This window comes from Sylvia atricapilla, chromosome 3 (assembly GCF_009819655.1).
Source record: "Sylvia atricapilla isolate bSylAtr1 chromosome 3, bSylAtr1.pri, whole genome shotgun sequence".
In the NCBI taxonomy this organism is placed as follows: Eukaryota; Metazoa; Chordata; class Aves; order Passeriformes; family Sylviidae; genus Sylvia; species Sylvia atricapilla.
Window position 1 is genome coordinate 39246027 of NC_089142.1, and position 6368 is coordinate 39252394.

General features: G+C 39.7%; 1 protein-coding gene across 1 annotated transcript in view; it reads left to right on the plus strand.

Moving 5' to 3' along the window:
• FHL5 (four and a half LIM domains 5) overlaps nt 1-6368 on the plus strand; it is a 98646-nt gene that overhangs the window by 67239 nt on the left and 25039 nt on the right. The gene's annotated exons all lie outside the window — the stretch shown is intronic.

Below are 6368 nucleotides of genomic sequence, written 5' to 3' on the forward strand. Positions count from 1 at the left end.
ACTGAGCCAAATTTAATTTTTCAGGAGAAAATCCACATCATGGTTAGAAGTGAAGGAATTTGCATCTCATCGACAAAGAAGCACTAGAGGAAGTGAATCAAGTTCTAAATGCCCAATCTTTTTTCCAGTAGAGTTATCACCAGAAATAAAAAAAAGTTTAGGGCTTTTTCATGCTGCTTCTCTCACTCTTTTTGGAAGGTAACCTTCCAGAGGAGCTCCTGAAAACTTAAAAACATCCACTCATCTTCACTGGCTGCAAAAGAGCCTCAAGTGATTGCTGGAGCTGTCTATGCTATAGATAGCTAAAGTATCAGAAATGTATCTCATCATATACACCTGCTTCTGCATATGTCCAGAAGTGCTGCAGTACTGATGGCAGTAAGCCATGCCCATACCAAACCAGAATTTACAAAACAGCCTTTACATTATCTGTGCCACAGAGAAGACCCAGCCATAGGCATTTTCAGAGCTTAACCAACAACTTAGGCTGCAAAAAAAGGCCCATAAATGAAGCAGAAAGTCTTGGTGAACCACTCCCTTAACCAAATAATTCAGTAGTGAAAATATTAGGAAGGAGTTGTGGTTTCAGTTGTTCTCAAGACTCCAGGGGATTTTCAAAAGTCTCTCCTCAGCTCTTGAATCGGTGGATTACCTAATCTCAGTTAAAAACAGAAATGGCACCCTCCCTCGCCTCTGTAAAAGCTGTTCCACATTTAAAGACTAATTAAACGTTCAGCAGAAGGGACACACCTGGGCTGGGGTAGTTACTGCACTGATGGAGAGAGCCTGGCTTCCAGTGCTGCTCTCCTGACGGCCAAGCTGTAAAATCTTTGTCATCTGGTACCAAACAGTGGCTGAAGCACATCCTCCACTTTCTTCCCACACTCACGCTTTCTCTCCAGCCCAAGGAGTGTTAAGTGTGAAAGAGTTCACAGGAGGGGCTGATGGTATTGCTCATCTCCTCTACATCAGATGTAAAACACAGGCTGATAAATGACAGCTTCAATTCCCCTTCAGTGAGGAAGGGAAAGAAATCCAAGTCCAGGGAACCAAATTCAGAATTACCAAATTCTGTTCTCAAAGTTTCAATAAAGAAGCCAGAGATGATGGAAGAGATTTGATTTCATCTCTCTTCCTCTGAATCGCTTTTACAGAAAAAGGCAGCACTGACACCCAAAAGAACAGTGGGGCTCAAACTATAGCACTATGATTTTCACAGAGGCTTCAGTGGCTCCTTCTTGCATCCTGGGTGTTCAGGCAATACCCTTAGCCACCAAAACTTCTCTCTGTCTTGACACAGAGCCTAAGCCCAGTAAATCAAAGGAAGATATTGTTAAATTTATTATAACTCTGATTACATTCCCTCTGGAGATCAGATTAACTGGCTCTTGGAAGAACTGTCATTTATTTCACTAGACCTTCTCTTTCAAAAGACAGGGAGATTTTAGTGGAATTTCTACTCATGATGGCAAAAAGTCTTAATTTTATTTCAGGTCAACCACAGACGATTGCAGTAACCTATCAAAAGCAGAAGAACACTGATTAAATGGGAAGTATATCTCACTGTTGCCATGTTCTGTGCCTGCAAATTGGCAAAGCTGGTTATGTAGACAGGATAATAATATAAACCAGGAACAAGTCCTACTTCGGTATTTATGAACACTATGTTACTTATCAGCAGTACTGTAATGATTTGATATCAAACTGCATTCGCTAACAGTAAGGCAGAACAACACAACCCAACAGTCTGCATAAATACCTACTTTAAAATATCCCATTTTAAAAATGAACACAGTCTCTGTAAGGGGGGCTTAAGAAGTCCCATTACAACTCAGATTTTCCTCCACTATACAGCACAGCCACTGACTTATGGCTGTTTTACCACTTACATCTGAGCAGAGTTGTGGTTGTCTCCATGTATGCCACTTGGTTTTGAGAGCAAGCTGTAGGAACTTCTGTTATGCTGAAAGATCACTGGTGGATCCTGTGCCCAGAACGCTCTTAGACACAGGTCAACTCAGGGATTCTTACAGTCATGAACTGGCTGCAGATGGATGAAGCTCAGTCACTGAAAGATGAGGTAGAATAAAACTTCTAGCACTACTGGAGGTAAAACAAGGATCCTGCACTAGCACTAGAGGCAAACATATCTGCAGAGGTGGTAAAACTCATCCTCAGCCTGTCATTGATGGTTCAACCTGAACTCAAGACAGGAAAGAGTGGCACGGGCTGAGAGGTTTGTTGTCTCCACAGCTTACCTAGGGACCTCCACCTCCTCCTGCCACCAGTGTACCTGCTGCAACATAGTGGTGCAGAAGGAGCTCTCTTGGGGGGATGAGGGGCACCTGGAGAAGATGAGGAAGGAAAAAGTGCCTGTTGTAGAGGCATGGAGTCCCAAAATGAGGCACTTGAGCAGCTGAGCACAGCTATTTTCAAGCAACCAAGAATATCTATCCCCTCTCAGGCACTCTTTGGGGACATGTCTTTATCACTTAGAGAAATTACTCCAGAAGAATTTCTGCTAAATCATTGTCAAGCTGAAAGTTCTCCCCAAAACACCGAGATGCTGAACTTTTTTCACTCTACTAATATGGGAAATAATCCATCACATACAAACATGCAGCACTTGAATCATAAAGGTCACTGCCCTGCATTGATATGAATCATGTTCTCCAGTATTACTGCCTGCTTTATTTATTGCACAGGAAAATCTTAATTACTTAGTGCAAGCTAAAAGGTAGGACACCCAGTTCAGGTAGTATTTTAAGAAAGTTACTTTCTTATTAGGCTCTCTCCCTGCTTGCTGGATACTATTCCAATTGCTCTAGATATCTTAACATGTCTCTACCCCAGTGTCTCAGAAAAGAGCATTCTGCAAATGCCTTATACAAGAAACGTTTTGGCTTAGACAAAACCACCTCAATCAGGCAATCCTGGTTATTTCATAAACAGATAAAAGACAGACAGATAAAAGAAGTGTTTTAAACTATGGAGGTGGGCATTAAAAACAAGAAACAAGTGTGTGTACAGAGAGTTAATTCTAAAGACTTTCGCTATATTTCTGGAGAATGTTTATGTTTATTTTCTTTTTGTAGTTTTTGTTTCTCAGGTATTTTCATGGGTCAATTATGTACAGAAAAGACAATGCCATTCTACTTAACAGCTTGTTTTAAAACAATAATTCAAGGTTTCACCACATCAGAAAATGACTAGTCCTCAAAAAACAACCAACCCCCCCCCCCCAAAAAAAAACCCAAAACCAAAAATACAAACCAAACCAACAAACCAAAAACAAACAAATAAACAAACACCACAAAAAACTCCCCCCCCCCAAACCCAAAAAACCCAACCCCAACAACAATAAAAAAACCCCCAGCTCATAGTAGTGGCAAAATAGTGGCTCCTGGAAAACTGGAATTAAAATATTCCTAACCATTCCAACCACAACAAACTTGTGCTCTGAATTTTTAGTTCTCACACTAAAATAAATTTACGTCTCTTTCAAGGAGGGCATTATTGAATGATTTAAGAATTAAATAATCTCAAATGGTTTCAGAAAGATCACTGAAATCTTACAGTTATTTATGCATATGCCCAAAATAAAATATGAAAGCATTAAGCATACAAGTGAAAAAAAGTGACAGAAAGCAGTAAGAGGCAAAACAATTTTCTTCTCTATATACAGAAATATTTTTACATAACTAACAAGAAATGTCAAAAATACACAATTTTGAGTACAAAAGAATAATTTCAGCAATAGATTTGTACAACTGAGAACTGTGTAAGCAGCATGCTTTGACTGAATTAATTAAACTGCAACGTACTTCAAAATACATTCATTTAAATCCTCCATACTAAAGATGTCTGAAAATAGAACATGAGGGAATACAGATTAGTAATGACTATCATCTCTGGAGAGGAACAAAATTATAATTCCCCAGTAAAGTCAAGAAGGATCAGTCGGAGTTTTTAAAATCCTTGGTCTTGGTCAAGACCATTAAACTGCCTCAGGAGACCCACTTCTGGCAATATGTATGTGTTGTAACATTACAAATCTCAGCAAAGTTGTGGAGGATTCTTGGCAGGATCACAGACAGCAAGACTGAGCAGTTCAGAGGTCTTCGACTTGGTCCTAGGACTTCAGCTGTAATTATCAAGGCACTGCTCTCAAGACAGTACATAGACAACAGCAAATGATTCTGTAAACACATATTTACCCTGGGGATACTTCTACACCACCTTCTTTCTTTTTTTGAACACCCTTTTGCTCACGACATGCTTTGATCAGCTCAAAAAACCTGGTAAGTGTGAATACTGTATCACTATGGCAATCACCTCTGAATTTGGGCCAAACAATTTTGGTTTCTTTTCTCTAAGGGTCAGTAGATGCAGCTCTGACCAGAAACCTTGTTACAGTCAGTGTAAACAAACATTTAATTATCAAAACAAATTAACTGTCTTTGATGTTTGCAATTTATTCTTCACAGCCAGAACGTATCAGAGATCACAGAAATCCTACAACATATTTTACCCTCCTCCTTCAGGAATGTAATTTCACTAATTTTCCTGTATTGTTCATCTTCTTTCCTACTTGAATTACTGTCTTTTACAACATTCAGATCTCTTGCATTGTAGAGCTGGAAGACAGCAAAAATACCTGTTCCTGCCATTTAGACAATGTACACTCCAACTGTTACATTAACTCTAAGCACAATTTTGCTGCTTTCAGAGATAAACAGGTATGACAGCTTTGAAGCAGAAAATCCATACTAACCAGGTCATAAACTTGTGCTATCAATGTAAGTGCAATTGAAAAATAAAAACCTTACTGCAAAGACACACTAAACACTCTGCTTTACAGTGGAACTCCTTTAGATCAGAAAAATCTATACCATCATCAGTGAAACTGACGAGGAAGGGAAAGCATGGACATCAATAACATCACCACTGCTAGGTGCCTCTACATGTAACCCATAGTCTCAGCTAGCAGTTTTTTGGTTTGTCTTTAGGTTTTTTAAAATGAAATTACTGAATTCAAAATCGTTCCTTTTATACTCGTAAAATTTAAATAACAACAACAGTTTTACCAATAGCTGTCAATGAGAAGAACAGAGCTAACTTAAATTAGTTCTTTATTGAAGACCTTTAAAAAAAATCTGGGGTGTGGACATTTAGTTGCCCTCAAGAAGCAAGCAGTCCCTGGACACCCACATAGGACAAGGCATTTCCTTCATACACAAGTGTGGGTACATAGAAGTAGATAAAATTGCTATTATTTTTGCTCCTCTGGTACAAGAGCAACGGAGAGGTCTCTCTATGCTTTGGGGCACTGAAAGACAGATGGAAGCAAGAGAAGCCCAAACCCTAGCTCTGGCTGTTGTTTGTTGTACATCAATTCCTCTGTTCTCAGTCAAAGCCCCAAAAAGCTCATTCTGCAGGCATTCTTCCCAGCCTCCAAGCAACCGGGGATTTGGCTCCAAAGCTCAAACCTAAGTCTTAATCCTACTTGTCTCACTATAAGTATTTAGCTGATTAGAAAAAGTATCTGAATTTGGTTTGCTACCATAAAGGAAAATCTTTGTCTTTCTGCTTTCCAGGAGGATACCAACACACCCTGACACTAATCAGAAAGGTAGTTTGGCATTTTAGGGAGAAAAGCTGATGCCTAATAGATGAGAGACCCTTGAGGCAGCAGCCTCTACAGAGACAAAGAGGTAATGAAAAAAACCAATGTGAAGTAGTATCTGAGGGAAAAGGGGAATTTAACTTAACTCAGCAAACTGCTGGTTGACTGTTACAAGGGGTAATTGCTGAAAGAGAGTAGATTTAGAAAAGATATAGAAAGAAATTCTTCCATATGAGGGTGGTTAAGTACTGGAACAGGTTTCCCAAGGAAGCTGTGGATGAGAGATCCCTTCTCATCCCTGGAAGAGCTCAAGGCCAAGCTGAATGGGGCTCTGAGTAGTCTGGTCTAGTGGAAGGTGTTCCTGCCCAGGGCACAGGGGTTGGAGCAGAATGGTATTTATGGTTCCTTCCAAACCAAGCCATTTTATGATTCTGTGACAGTGTATGGTTTTGATCCAATACTTAAATTGTAAAACAAGCAAATTCAGGATTCTTTTTCTCCCTGAAATTACTATGTAGGCTAAACCCTAACCACAGCTATGGTTCATTTGCTATCTGTGTGCTGGTTTACCCTACTATTTCTAATTCTATCCCAACAAATGTCTGACAGAATGATTTCAGCAGTGTAGAGCACATCTAGCCATATGTGAGCTCCAAGCAGAAACAACATTACACCAACACAGGATATACTGGAGGCCCAAAAATCACCATTTCAGATAGGTTTTCAGGCATATCATCAGGTT